This window comes from Cornus florida, unplaced genomic scaffold (genome assembly GCF_030987335.1).
Source record: "Cornus florida cultivar Cherokee Brave unplaced genomic scaffold, ASM3098733v1 CherokeeBrave_3.0.0_Hap2_Chr10, whole genome shotgun sequence".
Classification (NCBI taxonomy): domain Eukaryota; kingdom Viridiplantae; phylum Streptophyta; class Magnoliopsida; order Cornales; family Cornaceae; genus Cornus; species Cornus florida.
In genome coordinates this window covers 44,413,583-44,430,670 of record NW_026775580.1, presented here as the reverse complement: position 1 = coordinate 44,430,670, position 17,088 = coordinate 44,413,583, and the positions used below count along the sequence as shown (strand labels likewise).

At 38.4% G+C, this 17,088-nt stretch overlaps 1 long non-coding RNA gene across 1 annotated transcript; it reads left to right on the top strand.

Annotated features, from left to right (window-relative positions):
• The first annotated feature begins 3,754 nt into the window (after nt 1–3,754).
• LOC132278940 (uncharacterized) lies at nt 3,755–15,311 on the top strand. The gene is made up of 3 exons (XR_009471174.1): nt 3,755–3,850; nt 4,044–4,719; nt 12,949–15,311. It is a non-coding gene; the product is annotated as an uncharacterized LOC132278940 (long non-coding RNA).
• The last annotated feature ends 1,777 nt before the right edge of the window (nt 15,312–17,088 follow it).

Sequence of the window (17,088 nt, the reverse complement as noted above, 5' to 3'; positions counted from 1 at the left end):
TAAACAACCTTTTTAACTGTCCACTGAAATCTAATGGTTAATACTTGAGGTGTGTATACATTTTTCTGCACATCAGAGAGCAAGTGAATAATTCTGTATATATATATATATATATATATGTTCATGTCCATTCATATTTGGTGTCGTCATCATGAACCAACAAGTTAAAATGTGTTAAAAAGTGGCCAAGTTTGAATTTGTAAAGTGCCACTACTACCTCTAACTACTAATATAGCTAGGGTGAGTAGGGATCATCCCAAGGGAAAGGAAGCAATATTGATATGGAAACAACGTTGGACTAGTAGGTCGAGTGATCAAAGATGTTTTGATTGGTTAATTAAACTACAATGTTAAACAAATCCAATACAAAACAATTAAAGTAAATAAAGAGTAGAGAAATAAGAGAAGGATCTTGGGACTTAGAGGTCACCACTAAATATCACCTTTCTAGACACTCAATGTGTAATGAATGAAGGGAAATATATGTTGTAATACTAATATGTGTGATTGATTGAATCAACAAGCATGGATGACTAATTAAGTATACATTGTCTAGACAACCTAATGAATAGCATAATATATCAAACTAAGCCATTATTCCTTCTTTTAAGCTCACAATCAAAACATATTAACAAGTTAGAGAATTATACTACTTGCATTCATAAGCATGGAACACCAAATAATAAGCATGGATTATTTTTCCATCTAAGAAAGTAAGACAACTACACTACAACTAAACTAGGGACATGAAAATTAAAATAATTAAACTAAGGTAGAGGCACAATCCATCAAGAAATGAGTACGATCCATCAAACAAACCACAAGAGTATTTCATCAAAGCACCATGCCTTTACAATATCTAGATTCGTAGCATCAACACACATAGACATGCATCAATAACACAAAACCTAGAGATAAATACATGAACATCTATTCTAGCATACATAGACATATGAGTAGAATGAAATGATCAATTGGAAGTATTAAACAACATAAATCATTGTAGAAACAAGATTCATATATAAATCAAATGTCAAGACAAGAACTACAACACAAATCCCCTCAAAATACAAAACATCAAGATCTAAAAGGCATGCTTAGGGCTAACTCCAGCCCTAAGAAGATGTTTAGCCGCTCAATGATGTAGTCATCCAACCCTCAAGGGCCATCTCCATGGTAGGAATGATCTTCTTGATCGAAACCTTAGATGAATGGAAGAACTCCCAAATGGTGTGTATCTCTCTAATCTCTAGACTCCTCCAACCTCTCTTTCCAAGATAGTGTATATCTTCAAGATTGTATATCTCTTGTAAAAAATGGCTCAAAATCCTTATATAGGTAGCTCAAGTGTCACACCCAATGGTCAAGCCTCGTGCATTAGGGCCCCTTCAATGATTGCACCATGAGCCATCTTTTAATGAGCTAGACTCTGTTTTTTTTTTTTCGAACTTGAGGGGTTCGATCGTTCGAAGTTTGGTGAGATTGATCGAACCATGGCGGTGCCTTTTGTAATACTGGCAAATCTGAGATATTTTCGAGATATTTTGGGAAAAAGACAAAAGTGGTAGGTGGGGATAAGATCAAAGAATTTCGATCGATCGAAAGGATGTTGGATCGATCAAAGATGGAAATTCATGGGGATAAGGACAAGAGGCTCGATCCATCTTAATAAGGCTAGATCGATCAGTGTGAGATCGATCGAAGATTTGTCTGATCGATCGAAACTTTTCCAAGCTAATATATGCTATTGAACTCGAGAAGCTCTTTGCAAATCCTAAACAGGATGATTGCATCTTCAGGTCAAGCCAAAGCTAATTCAGTAGAGAAGTGAACATGGCAGCACCATGGCGGGCGCCCACCATCCATGTGCAAATCCTACGTGCGACCGAGGGCAGAGACTTTGAAGTTTGGCGGGGCCTCGCCATGCACCACGGGCCCCCGCCATTTGCCATCTTGACACCCCACGACAGCCCCCTTGACACCTCGCGGGCGCCCGCCAATTTGCAGACAACAAAGCATGGGCTGCATTGTTTCACCCAATGCTGTCCCCTTGACCCAATGGATGGCTCTGCACTCTTTTAGGGATTTCTAGCCACGAAATTAATTAATTTTGGGAGGATTTTTGGCTCATAAAAGGGGATTGTATGGTTGTAAAGAGATATCTCACTTTGTAAGGTTTCTGGAGAGAGAAATATTGTTCTTGAGAGCTTGTGAGTTATTCTTGGTTGCTAAGTGTGAAAATTGATGGGAGGATCTCCCTTTCTAGGGAGGTGATGAAGCCCTTCTTTGTAAGCATGCTCTAGTTTGCATTTTAATTTGGGGAATGAAGTGTGTATATGGTATTTTCATAATCTAGAGCACTTTACATGTTGTAATGGATATTAATATCTATAAATGATCATTTTGAGTTGATTATCTTGTCTTAGATTATTTCTTCTCATGATCATATAGCTTGCATCTTCGTAATGAGAATGGAAATGAGATTTTGAAATGGGTTTATTGGCATGTTGTATGAGAAACTTGTTAGTCCATAGCTTAGGGCCTCCATTTGATGGATTTTTATTGGTTCTTGATTTCATGTGCTCTTACCATAGTGATTGGGGGGTTTGATAGTACCTAGCTTAGTGAGCATGTCAAAGCTACACTTTAATTTAGGTAGTTCAAGCTTGTGGAACTTTGAGGGATAATACTTAACTCTTGATTCTATGAACTCCTTGGAGATATTGTAGTAATCTTGTATTGCTACTTATCATTGCCATATATTTAATTTGTTTCCCAAATTAATCACAAGCTAGCATGTTTGTAGGGTTGGTAGTTGATTCACTTCCCTAGCCCTTTCTACATAAGTTCTCTCTTCTTAAATTCATTTAATTTATTATTTTATGCAATTTTCAATCCTAGTTTGTGACAACCCAGATTTTTAAGAGTTGAAATTATTTTTATTTCATTGTCATAGTTGATTATTAAAATTTTCATTGGAGATTTATTAATTGGAGATTGATATTTTTATTTTTGTTAAATTGGAGACAGTTATTGATTTGGTTATTTTGTTGCATAATATATATAAAATATAATTATGCAATGTTGAAGCAAATGGAAGAGGCTGCCAGCGAAATTTAGAGAAGGAAAATTCATATGGCTTTTGGCGGGTCCCATGGGTGATGATCTAATAGGCATGAAATTGGTTTCATTGTATATAGAATATACATATATACATTTTAGGGGAAAATAGGGGCTGCGAAATGAAGGGAAGAGAATTGGGTTTTGATTAATTTTTTATTATTTAAGTCTTGGATATGTATTACATAAATTGGTCATGATGGAATACAGCAGGTGCCGAAATAGTGTTCATTTTTTTTATTATATATGTGTGGTATTGAAATGCATGTAATGATGGATGATGGATGATGGATGATGGATAATATAAAGGAAAAGAGAATAGGATCCGTGAAAAGTGGGAATAGAAAAGAGATTTTGACAATGGTTATGTGGTGCGGGTCCCACGTGGTGACTTTGGGGCATTTTCTTTTAGCTTTATTCACATGGCTTTGTTTGGTTCTTCTGTTAAGTGATTTATAGAATACAATAATGAATGAAGCAGAAGATAAGAAGTAATAAAGTGGCTGCCGAAAGTGTATAGATTCAGATGATTAAAGTGATAAGGTGGTGGCGGGGTCCATAGTTACTTTGATATTTTGATATTTGTTTATGTTGGTGCATTGCCTATTTAATGAGTGCTTGTGTACACTGATTGTAAATGATATAGAAAAGTGCACAAGAGAGCTGAGAGTTTATAGACTGAACCGAGAGCTCCCAGAGATGGATTTGGTGACTTGTTTATTTTCACAGTGTAGGGATCATCGTACCTTGAATGGCTTGAATGATTTTATTTTAAATATTTTGTTGTTTGTTATTTTGCTAAAATTGCATACATGTATTTTGTTTAAAAGTATATATATATTTTTGTGAAGCAACTTTATCATGAAACTCTTTGAAATCCTTGTTATGGTTTTTCCTACTGTCTCACCCCCCTACAATTTCAGGTACCGAGGATGAACTTGGATTGTTAGTAGCGGGCTTAGGTGGAAGAGTTGGTGTTGAGGATTTAAATTATTTTATTTAGAGATTTTTATGTATTTATTTGAGGAAATTGATTTAGTATCAATTTAATTAATTTGAGATGTCTTATTTATATGAGGAAATTTGATTGATTTTGTATCAATAAAGGGTATTTTATTTCTTTTGAGATCCTGGTGTCTTTTATGAAGTATTTTGATTTAATGAAATCGAGACTTTTATTTAGAGAAAATTCGGGGCGTTACATAGTTCTAAGTGACAAACAAACCAAAAAACTCTACACCTCTTTCATCAAACAAAGTGATTTTAGCGACCTTGGTTGCCATAAACTTGTAGTCCTTGTGGATTGATTTACCCCTATGATAGCCCTATTTTACAATGATTTGTGCTATTGCAAGGGTTTATTAATTTTAGTAGACGTTTGTCGACCGACCAATTTTTGGCGCCGTTGCTTGGGATTGCAAACGGTTTTGTAACCAAGGTTCAAAGATTAACTTTAGTTTCATTGTGAATATTGTGTTCTTGTGGATATTTTCTTGTTTGGTTTTGGTAATATTATGTTTTAAGTATTCTTGTGAGATTCTAGGAATATGAGGCTTGCCGAGGGAAAACTGAAAATATCGTAAGTCTAGAGGACTCCAGGTAAGTTTTTCAAAGTTCTAGTTTAAAAATTGTGAATATCTTGCATGTGTTTAAATTAGTGATTTTTTATTGTGAAGCCCTTGACGAGGCTATTCCTATTTTACTGTATTACAAGGCATCGGTCCTTGTCGTGGCCATTTATTTTCTGTCTTGTTGATAATTGAGGAGAAAGGGAACATTGTATGTGGATGTTATAGTGAAGAAGTGTTGTGCTTATTGTCAATTGTGTTGTTGATGTTGGGACGTAGGTCATTATCTTTGCCAACTCTTGAAGCCCTAATTGACATAAATTCGCTTGAAAGGACTCTTAGAAAAAACCTTAAGGAATTTGAAAATATAAGATGAATTGAACTTGAATTTAATACAATGGCCAAAAATGAAGAAAATGTCGGGAATAAGGGAATCAATAATAATAGGCTGAAATTCCAAATGTGGTACCTTTGACTCTTAGGGACCATTTCATCCCTACCACTTATGCCTTTCCTTCTTGCATAGTGATGCCAAACATTGATGCAGCCCAATATGAGATCAAATTTAGCATAATTCAAATGCTTCCATCCTTTCATGGCTTTGAAAATGAAGACCCCAATAAGCATTTAATGAGTTCCTTGAAATCTGTTCTACCATCAAGCTTAGGAGCTTCCCTGAAAATGCACTCCATTTACGTCTCTTCTTATTCGCCTTAAAAAATAGGACAAAATATTGATTAAACTCTCTTGTTGCAAATTCCATCACTACATGGGCATAATTGTAACAAGAATTCCTAAAAAAATACTATCCGGTGAGTAAAACCAATCAAATGAGCAGTTTTATTCTTATCTTTTCCCAAATCGATGGGGAACAACTCCATGAGGCTTGGGAAAGACTTCAAGACCTCCTTAGGAAATGTCCGCACCACCTAATTCCAAAATGGCAATTGGTGCAAGCTTTCTATGATGGTTTAACCGAACCACATAGACTCATGGTTGACTCATCATGTGGAGGGATGTTCATGTCTAAAAATGCGGATAAGGCTTGGACCTTACTTGAGAATTTGAGTAAAAACTATTTGCAACATAATTCTCATAGGGCTCAAACCTCAATCAATGCAAAGAACACCAATCTATGTCAACCAAAGACAATGAGGGAAGAATCTTCTTAAGTGAATGCCATAGCTCACAAATTCTATCAATTAGATGGCACCACATCTCTCTCCTTCCTTATCTCAAAATTCAGCAAGTGCGATGTGTACATCATGCACTAGCCCATTCCATCTCTTGGAAGATTGCCCCACACCGGAGCAATTTCCTAGTAATAATCAAGAGCAAGCTAATGCCATGTTTTCTAGGCCCGAAAATAATCCTTATTCCAATACCTATAATCTGGGATGGAGAGATCATCCGAATTTTTCGTGGAGGCAACCCACCCTACAAAATTCTACATTTTAAAATCAAGGGCATCAAAATCAGCCCTCTTCTCAATTTCCGAATAGGCAATTTCAGGCCTCTCCAAGTTACCGTCCACCCTATAATCCAAATGTTTCTACTCCACCTCCTGTATTTCCAATTAATGAAATTCTCGCTGCAAATAAGCAAATGATGGAATCCCTTAACAAGAAAATGTTAGAATGTAACACGTAACTGTTGACATCATTGCAGCCCATTCTCCAAATGGTTCATTCACATACTCAATCAATAGCTAAACTTGAGAATCAAATGGGACAAATAGCTAATTCAATGAACCAACTTCTTCAAAGAGATAAGGGAAAACTTCCCGCTCAACCATTTGAGAATCCTAGAGGGCTTCATGTGATTGACGAAGCCCCTCCTCCGAGTAGTCCTACTCATGAACATGTCCAAGCAATCACCACCCTTAGGAGTGGTCGAATTGTGGACAACAAGGTTGATGGAGGAAAAGATGAAAAAGTTCTTCCTCCCAAAAATCCAAATCCTAGCTCATCTTATCCAAATTCCACTCCTGAAAATCCAAAGTCTAGCACTGAAAATTTTAAGCTTGTGACCCCAAATGTGGAGACTTCTTATGGGCCTAAGGCTCCGTTTCCTCAACGTCTCCAAGAGTCGACACATTTTGGGAACAAAATTTGTAAAATTCAGGACATGTGAGAGGTCTTTAAGCAAGGAAAGATCAACCTACCTCTCTTGGATGCTATCAAGCAAATTCCTCCCTATGCCAAATTTCTCAAGGATTTGTGCACTCAAAAGTGCACTTCCAAAAGTCATTTACCAAATAAGGTAAGGCTAACTGAACAAGTGAGTGCGCGATAATTCAGCACAACACTCCTCCAAAGTATAAGGATCCAGGTGCCCAGACAATCTTGTGTGTCATTGGTGACAACAAGATAGAAAGAGCCCTCCTTAACTTAAGAGCGAGTGTGAACTTGATTCTTTATTCATTTTACTTATAACTTGGGTTGGGGGATCTTAAGCCAACCTCCGTGGTCTTGCAACTTGCTGACAGATCGGTCAAGCACCCACGGGGCATTCTTGAAGATGTTATCATCAAAGTGGACAAATTCTACTTCCTGGTAGACTTTGTGGTTCTTGACATGGAACCTGTCCATGATCCAAAGAAACATATTCCCGTGATCCTAGGTAGGCCTTTCTTAGCTATGGCTAATGCTTCGATAAATTACCGAACCGGGGTGATGGATATTGCCTTTGGAAATATGCAAGTCAAACTCCACATTTTCCATGTGACTCAACATCCTTCTGAAGAGGATGATTGTTTTCTCATTGATGTGGTTGATGAAGTGGTTGAAGAACTCTCCCCTTCATTCTAAGCAAGGATCCTCTTAAAACTTGCATGTCTCACTTTGACTTCGCAAACTTTGATATCAATCAATCCATCCAAGAAGTAAATTCTTTGCTCGACATTGGTGCTATTATGGACTTTCCTCCTTGGAAAGAGCTAAGAGAACCACTTCCTCAACTTTCAACTACTCCTTCAGTCCCTTCATTGAAATCTCCACCATAACTTGAGTTAAAGTCGCTCCTAGTCCACCTCAAGTATATGTTTCTTGGAGTAAATAAAACTCTTCCAGTCATCATTGCATCGGACTTTTTAAAGGACCAATAAAATAGCCTTTTAGTAGTGCTACAAGAGCACAAAGAAGCTATTGGCTGGGCAGTGGCTGATTTGAAAGGAATTGACCCTTCTATTTGTATGCATCGCATTCATATGGAAGATGACGAAAAACCTTCTAGAGAGTTATAGTGCCGGTTGAATCCAAGCATGAAGGAAATGGTCATGAAAGAAATTATCAAGCTACTAGATACGAGAATCATTTACCCCATCTCTGATAGGAAGTGGGTCAGTCCTACTCAAGTTGTTCCCAAGAAATTTGGCCTCACCGTTGTTAAAAATTTAGCAGGAGAGCTTGTGCCACAATACACCACCACTGGGTGGCGTGTATGTATTGACTACTGGACACTTAACTCTACCACTAGGAATGATCATTTTCCACTTTCATTTATTGATCAAATCCTAGAGAGGCTTGCCGGCCAAAGCTACTACTATTTCCTTGATGGTTATTCCAATTATAACCAAGTGGCAATTGATCCTCAAGATCAAGAGAAGACTACATTCACATGTCCCTTTGGAACATTTGCCTATAGACGTATGCCCTTTGGGATATGTAATGCACCGATAATTTTCCAAAGGTGCATGATGTCCATATTCTCCGATATAGTCGAAAAGTTTTTGGAAGTATTCATGGATGATTTTTCTATCTTTGGATCTTCTTTTGACTCCTGTCTCCATAATTTATCCCTTGTGCTTTAAAGATGCAAGGAGATAAATCTTATTCTAAGTTGGGAAAAGAGTCATTTCATGGTCCAAAAAGGCATTGTCTTGGGACATGTTATTTCTAAAAGGGGAATTGAGGTCGACAAGGCAAAAGTGGAATTGATCTTTAATCTTCCGCTTCCAAATTCTGTCCGACAAATCCGTTCCTTCCTTGGTCATGCCGGCTTTTATCGCCGTTTCATCAAAGGTTTTAGCAAAATATCCTAGCCCTTGTGTAATCTTCTTGCCAAGGATATGCCCTTCAATTTTGAAGAAGCTTGTTTGGAAGCTTTCAAGAAGCTCTATACTCTTCTCTCTTCAGGCCCAATTTTGAAACCGCCAAACTGGTCTCTTCCATTTGAGATCATGTGTGATGCATCCGATTATGCATTGGGTGCGGTTTTGGGCCAGTGTGTGGATAAGCTACCATATGCTATTTATTATGCCAACAAAACTCTTTCTAATGCTCAGTTGAATTGCACCACCACTGAAAAAGAGTTGCTAGCTGTAGTGTATGCCTTGGATAAATTCCGTTATTACCTTCTTAGATCCAAGGTGATAGTCTTTTTAGACCATGCCGCTCTTAGGCATTTGCTCGCTAAGAAAGAGACCAAACCCCAGCTAATTCGATGGATACTCTTACTTTAAGAGTTTGATATTGAAATTCGGGATAAAAAAGGGACAGACAATGTCGTCGCTAACCATCTTTCTCGTCTACTCATTGAGAAATTTTCTGAATTTACGGCATTTCGTGATTCCTTTCCGGATGAGCAACTATTTCAGATTTCTCATTTAAGTCTTCCTTGGTTTGCAGATATTGCCAACTACCTTGCGATAGGAAAAATTTCGTCCAATTGGTCCAAACAAGAGAAGGACCGGTTCTTCTCCCAAGTCAAAAATTTCTTTTGGGAAGATCCGGAATTATTCAAGTATTGCCCGGACCAAATCATCCGGCGATGCATTCCCGAAACTGAATTCTTAAGTGTCCTAAATTTCTGCCACACTCTTGCATGTGGAGGACACTTCAGTGCCACGAAAACTACTGACAAAGTCCTTCAAAATGGATTTTATTGGCCCTCTTTGTTTCGGGATGCTTACAATTTCTGCAAGTCTTGTGAGCATTACCAAAAGCTCGGATCCATGTCAAGAAAAGACATGATGCCCCTAACCCCCATCTTAATCATATAAATTTTTGATGTGTGTGGAATTGACTTCATGGGACCGTTTCTATCTTTTTATGTGTATGAGTATATTCTTGGTGGATTACGTGTCTAAATAGGTTGAGGCGAAATCTACCAAAACCAATGATCATAAAGTTATGGTCAAGTTCATTCAATCGAACATCTTTAGATGATTTGGTACACCTAGGGCCATCATCAGTGACAGAGGTTCTTATTTCTGTAACCGCTATCTCAAATTCGTCCTTTTTAAGTACTCTATCACTCATAAGGTTGCCACACCCTACCACCCTCAAATGAGTGGTCAAGTGGAAGTATCTAATCGTGAGATCAGGCATATTCTGGAAAAAACGGTTCGACCGGACCACAAAGATTGGTCATTAAGACTAAACGATGTGCTTTGGGTCTACTGGACAGCGTATAAGATGCCCATTGGCATGTCACCATATTGACTTGTCTTTGGCAAAGCTTATCATCTCCTGGTTGAATTAGAGCACCGTGCTTTTTGGGCTATAAAATAGTTCAACTTTGATCTTAAACAAGCTGGCTCTACCCGCAAATTACAACTCAATGAACTTGAGGAAATTCGAAATGATGTGTATGAAAGGGCTAAAATATATATGGTAAAGACTAAAGTGTTTCATGACAAGCACATTGTTAACAAGTCTTTTGCCCCCGAACAGAAAGTTTGGCTTTTCAATTCTCGGTTGCGACTCTTTCCCGGTAAACTCCATTCACGGTGGGATGGTCCATATGTTATCTCATCCATCTTTCCTCATGGTTCAGTTGAACTTCATGATCCTACCAATGGATCTCTCTTCTAGGTTAATGGCCAACGGCTTAAGCCTTACGTTGATGGCATCGTCACGCTTCGAAAAGTGAAAAAAGTCCTATTAACGGACCTAATTTACGAGGACTGATGCGACATCATGGTTCGTTTAGCTATCGACATTAAATTTAGCACTCATGGGAAGCAATTCTTCCAACTCCAAAGCTTCCCTTTTCCAAGTTGCCTTAGCAAAAAAAATTTCAAAAATTAGCTAAGTATAGCCAAAATTTGACCTTTTCTAGAACTGTCTTGAATTGTGTTCCAGAAGTCATTTTAGGCTTGCTTAGTTATTTTAAGGTATCGGTACCATTTTTGGACTTTTTCAAGGTTGTTTGGCAATTTTCTCGAAAAATCCAAAAAATCACGGGAAATTCGGACCCCAAAATTAGCGCTTTTGCAAATGAGCTCCGATTCCCATTCCAAGGGTTATACAAGGTGTCTGGGGTCTATAGGAGCTTAAGTTTCTAATTGGAATTTTTTTGGATCCCAGTACGGCCCCCGTTCGGCCAAAATTTAAAAATAGTTCCTGACCAATTTGGCGGCCTCCCACCAGATCTTGCGGGGGCCCGGCGAGTGCCATAAGGTGCTGTAGTTGTGCGCCAGGTTTGGCCAATGCCAAGCCTTGGCATCCTGTGGGCGCCTGCCATGCTTTGGCCCTTCATTAAAAGGCCCCATTATATGGCCCATTCAAATCATTTTAACTTTCCTCCTCTCTCTAGCCAACCCCAACTCTCTATTTCTCCTTCTTCCTCTTCTTTCATCTCATTTTCTTCCATCTCCGACCTTATTCCATCCAACCTTATTCCATCCCCATCAATCTCTCATCAACATCACCACCCTTTCACACCAAGGAAGGGCTTTTGGTTTCTTCACCTTGTGTAAGTGTCTAACTCTCCCCTTCTTTCAATTTTCGGATTAACGGAGGATGGGAATGATTATGTAGAGGTGTTGTATGTGTTAGGGCTTGTATATTCTTAATTGTAGGATAAAATTTCTGGGATTTTTCATCTCTGATCATATTTTGTCTCTCTTCCTATTTGTCTTGCACGCCAGGTGTTTGATAAATTGCCAAAGCCAAATCTCTTTTCCAAATGGCACCCAAAACTTCCTCCAAGAGATCTCATTCCTCTGCGGGACCATCCAAGGACGCTCCCACTCCAAATTGGGCTGAGTGGCCCATTGAAACTGAAGCCAAATTCGTCATTAAGGATGAGTTCAAGGAAAACCCAGAAACGGCTTGGGTGGTCAAAGAATTGAAGCATCGTGGCCTTAAGGCGCTGTTCAAACCGTGCGCTAACTCTTTCTATCCGCGTCTAGTCCGCCAATTCTACTCCAACATGTTCTATTTATGCGCGGAGCCAGATGTCATTAAGACAACCATTGATGGCAAGCCTTATGCGTTTACTATCGATGACCTTACCGCGGCTTTGAAGTGTCCATTGGCATCTCCTTTGGATGAGGACCTCTAGCCTCTCTACGGTGCTTTCCCGGATGATGTGACTCTGTCTGACATTGTCCAAGACATATGCCACAACAACTATACCGGCAGTCGAACAAATCCTATCTTTTGTGCCGGCTTTGGTTCTTGGACTCCGTCCTCGCCAAAAATGTCCTCCCAATCCCCAAGCACTCTAAACGGAAGGGCGTTTTTCTGAACACCCTATATGCGGCTGAGAAGGGCTATTGGTTTTGTGTCCCACAGCTCGTCTGGGACCAATTTCTTAAGGTCTATAATGATCTTTTTGTTATGCAGTCGGACAATGCCCTAACTTGGGCACTTCCTTTCCTATATTTGCTGACCAGGCTACTCAAGAACAAGGGGCTCAAGCCATACCATGAGGAGAAGAGTGCAGAGGTCTTTCTTTATGACCTTAGTGCATGGAAGTCGAGCACCGTTTAGCTTAAGACGTCTCGTCAAGCCTGCATTGGTGGTGTGTTTGATTGGGGAGGCCCAGCTGTCCCTGTTGCTCCTGCGCCAGCTGCTCTTGCACTAGTTGCGCCACCACCACCTGCTATGTCCCGTGCCGATTAGGACTCTCTCAGCACCTGTCTTGATACCCTTCGGCTGCAAGTCGAGACCATGGAGGGCACCCTTATGGCCTTTCGTAAGGAGACTAGGGAGGGACAGTTGGTATTATAGGCCATGTTGCAGTCTTTGATCAACCGAGCAGCAGGCGGAGCCGGTGGCTCATCCTCTACTCCGATGATGGAGTGATTTTATGCTTTCAGTTCCTATTTTCATTTTCAGTAGTACTCTTTTGCATTATTTTGGGCCGCGTTTGGCATGTTTTCTAGTTTCTATTATGAACTTTTTACTATAATTCTTTTTGCTATTTTGCATGGATACTCGATTTTTTATTAAATAAAATTGCAGTTGGTTAATTTTATCTCTGTCTGGATCTATATAATGCTTATTGTACATAGATGTGTTTTTGGCAGGTTTTTAAATTCAAGTTTGGGGGGGTGCTCTTGGAATTCACATGGTGGCATATTTTACACCGCCACCAATTCTCCTCCTCTCCTTGGTATTATTGTTCTTTGTACCCTCTTTATTTTTTCATTTCCCTTTCCATCATTTGTCTTCTCACATTGAGGGCAATGTGACATTCATGTTTGGGGGTACATTTTGGTTTTGCATGTTTCCATTTTTGGTATTACATTTTTGTCTGCATGTGGTAACTTGTTCATATAAGTTAATAAAGTTAATTTTTGGGAAGCAATGATCTTGTAATCTTGGAACTTGTTGGAGATTGAGGCACGTGTTTAAAACTTTGTGTAGAGAGGCTAATGATAGTTTTTTTTTTTTTTTTGAAATAAGGAGCATCTAAAAAAAAAAAAAAAATCTAAAATGATCATGTGGATTCAAATTGGTTTATATAAATGCTTTAATTAGATTTTCGTCGGATTTCATACTCTTCTATGCTTCACACTTCACAGATGCACACCGAAAACTTAATTGTGAGGCATGTAACCTGATTTACCTTGACAATGACTCAGTTGATTTAAAATGATGACTCCTAATGAATGGATATCTTTGGCATTGATCTAAAAAAAAAAAAAAAAAAAAAAGAAGGAAAATGACTAGTTTAAGTTCGTAGCCTTGCTAACTCAAGTTATTAAGCTTTTGGAGTGTCCTTACACTTAGCACCCTAAAGCCATCCGGTTTGGGAGTTGCTGGCCTAACACTTGCTACATGGGTTAGTCAGAAAGCTTAAGGGACTTAGGCATTGCACGATTATTCACGAAATAAAAATAAATAAATATGGTTCGTTGGAGTTCGTAGCCTTGCCAACTCGAGTTATTAAGCCCTTGGAGTGTCCTTACACTTAGCACCCTAAAGCCATCCAGTTTAGGAGTTGTTGGTCTAACACTTGCTACATGGGTTGGTTAGAAAGCTTTAGGGACTTCGGCATTGCATGACCATAATATGTATCTAAAAAAAAATGTGTATTTTGAATAAATCATGCCTTAGAGACCTCATTTAAAAGGGAAATTCAATTATTTAAAGACTTGTGTTCTTGAAATGGGAAAAAGAAGGTAAAAGCCACATATTGGGAATTTGGTTCACTTTTATTGAAGTTAGAGTTGATTTCTTTTATAAATATGACAATTGAAGTATTTATATAGACTATGATGTTGATACATGAGAATTGAAGTATGTTTAGCCATTGTGTTATATCAAGGCTTCATATACGCAAAGTAGTCTGCAAAATGATTCCGTCTCCAATGTTTTATCTGTTCTAAGTTACAATTGAGTTGTGTACATTTTCTTGCATCATGTTTGATATTTTTGGGTCACAATTCAATTTTTATCATTTTGATAAGTACTTTATTTTGGTTTTGCTATGGGACTAGCAAAATGTAAGTTTAGGGGTGTGATAAGCGCCAAATATTGCATATTCAAGTGCCCTCATTTACATTAGTTAAGTCCATTAGTTGATCCTACTGTATAGATTATCTTCATTTGCATGATTTTGTTTTCTTTCAGGTTGTTTCCCCAAATAGATATAAAAGTGAAGCTTTGTGAGTTCTTGAAGATCAAATCATGCCGGGTCGGGGATTTGTTAATTTTTCCAAGCTAATATATACCATTGAACTCATGGCACTTTCTGCAAAGCCTAAGAAGGATGATTGCATCTTTAGGTCAAGCCAAAGCTAATTCAGTAGAGAAGTGAGCATGGCAGCACCATGGTGGGCACCCACTATCCATATGCAAATCCTACGGGTGCTCGAGGGTAGAGACTTCGAAGTTTGGCGAGGCCCCGCCATTTGCCATCTTGACACCCCACGGCAGCCCCCTTGACACCTCGCGGGCGCCCGCCCTGCGATACGGGCGCCCGGCAATTTGCAGACAACAAAGCATGGGCTGCATTATTTCACCCAATGCTGCCCCTTGACCCAATGGATGGCTCTGCACTCTTCTAGGGATTTCTAGCCACAAAATTAATTAATTTTGGGAGGATTTTTGGCTCATAAAAAGGCCTTGTATGTTTGTAAAGAGATATCTCACTTTGTAAGGTTTTTAGAGAGAGAAATATTGTTCTTGAGAGTTTATGAGTTATTCTTGACTGCTAAGTGCGAAAATGAAGGGGAGGATCTTATCCACACCTTGTTCCTTTGCATCTATGGGTAACTAACTCCCTTTCTAGGGAGGTGATGAAGCCCTTCTTTGTAAGCATGCTCTAGTTTTGATTTTAATTTGGGGAATGAAGTGTGTATATGGTATTTCATAATCTAGAGCACTTTACATGTTGTATTAGATATTAATGTCTATAAATGATCATTTTGAGTTGATTATTTTATCTTAGATTGTTTCCTCTCATGATCATATAGCTTGCATCTTCACAGTGAGAATGGAAATGAGATTGTTGAATGGGTTTATTGGCATGTTGTATGAGAAACTTGTAGTCCATAGCTTAGGGCCTCCCTTTGATGGATTTTTCTTAGTTCTTGACTTCATGTGCTCTTACTATAGTGATTAAGGGGTTTGATAGTACCTAGCTTAGTGAATATGTCAAAGCTACACTCTAATTTAGGTAGTTTAAACATGTGGGGCTTTGAGGGATTTTTCTTAGTTCTTGATTCTATGAACTTCTTGAGGATAATGTAGTAATCTTGTATTTCTACCTATCATTGCCATATATTTAATTTGTTTCCCAAATTAATCACAAGCTAGCATGTTTGTAAGGTTAGTAGTTGATTCACTTCCCTAACCATCTCTACATAAGTTCTCTCCTCTTAAATTCCTTTAATTTATTATTTTATGCAATTTTTAATCCTAGTTTTAAGTGACAAACAAACCAAAAAACTCTACACCTCTTTCATCAAATAAAGTGATTTTAGCGACCTTGGTTGCCGAAAACTTGCAGTCCTTGTGGTTTGACTTACCCCTATGATAGCCCTATTTTACAATGATTTGTGCTATTGCATGGGTTGATTGATTTTGGTAGACGTTTATCGACCGACCAGCAACAAGCCTTTTAAACGCCTAGGTTACCCCTAGTGGACGAGTGAAGTCTCGTGAGGGTTTCTAGAAATGATACTCACAAATATTAAGCTCATTCTCACAAGAAGAGGCACCAATATTGCAAATAAGTATTGGGAGAAAATTACCTCAAGTATGCAATGTTTCAACCCTTTCCAAGCAATCTCCCAAAATCTTAACATCAAACAAGCAAGTATGGTCCTTCACACACCAAGACAATGATCCTGCAATTCAAAACAACTCTAGAATCCTTTTTGAGTGGACCCACATCAAATATATTGCTATATGAGCCAACTAAAAAAATGATCACATCATTACCCTCAAATTAGCACACAAATCTAGCACCGATCATCAAGACAAAGAGTGAACCTTTTATTAAAGCTTTATTGATCTAGGTGCGTTTATTCTTTTCACTCAATTTTATTTTATTTATTTATTTATTTTTTTTTCTAATCCTAAGGATTAAAGATGGAAACATAGTGCAATGTGTTAAACTATTAAGCTTTCTAGCGATCACTGAGGTCGAGCGTTAGGTCAATGACTCCTAAATCAGATGGCTTTAGGGCACTAGTTGTTTAAACACCCTAAGGACTTAGAAGCTCAAATCAACTAGGCTAAAAATCAAAACTACCTCTATCTAATCATTTCCCACTTCTCACCTTTTGGGAGAAGTCCTTACTTTTTTATTTGCTTTTGCAACCTTTTTTTTTTTTTTTTTTTTCTTTTGTTCAACATTTAATTATTAACCTAGAGTTTGGGCCCTCCACCTTTTGGCGCGAGAAGTTCAGTGCTTGATGAGGCTAGAATCCCGGCTACTTAGTGAAAATGGTTTGTTATCCACTTTTGTCAAAATGAAAGCTTTCAATGTACTACTAGCCCAATTGGAATATAACCAATTCAATAATCAAAAAGCATATACCCCACAAATGAATGCTAGTGTGCACCTGTGCTAGTGTAGAATCCTAGAGTGAATCTCAAAACAATCACAAAATCAGGATGATGTGGACCACAAATGCAAGCAAAATATCTATCTTTCGAAAAATTTACTCCTAAATGGCATCCACAATGCATACAAGCAGTATTGGACTCTCAAG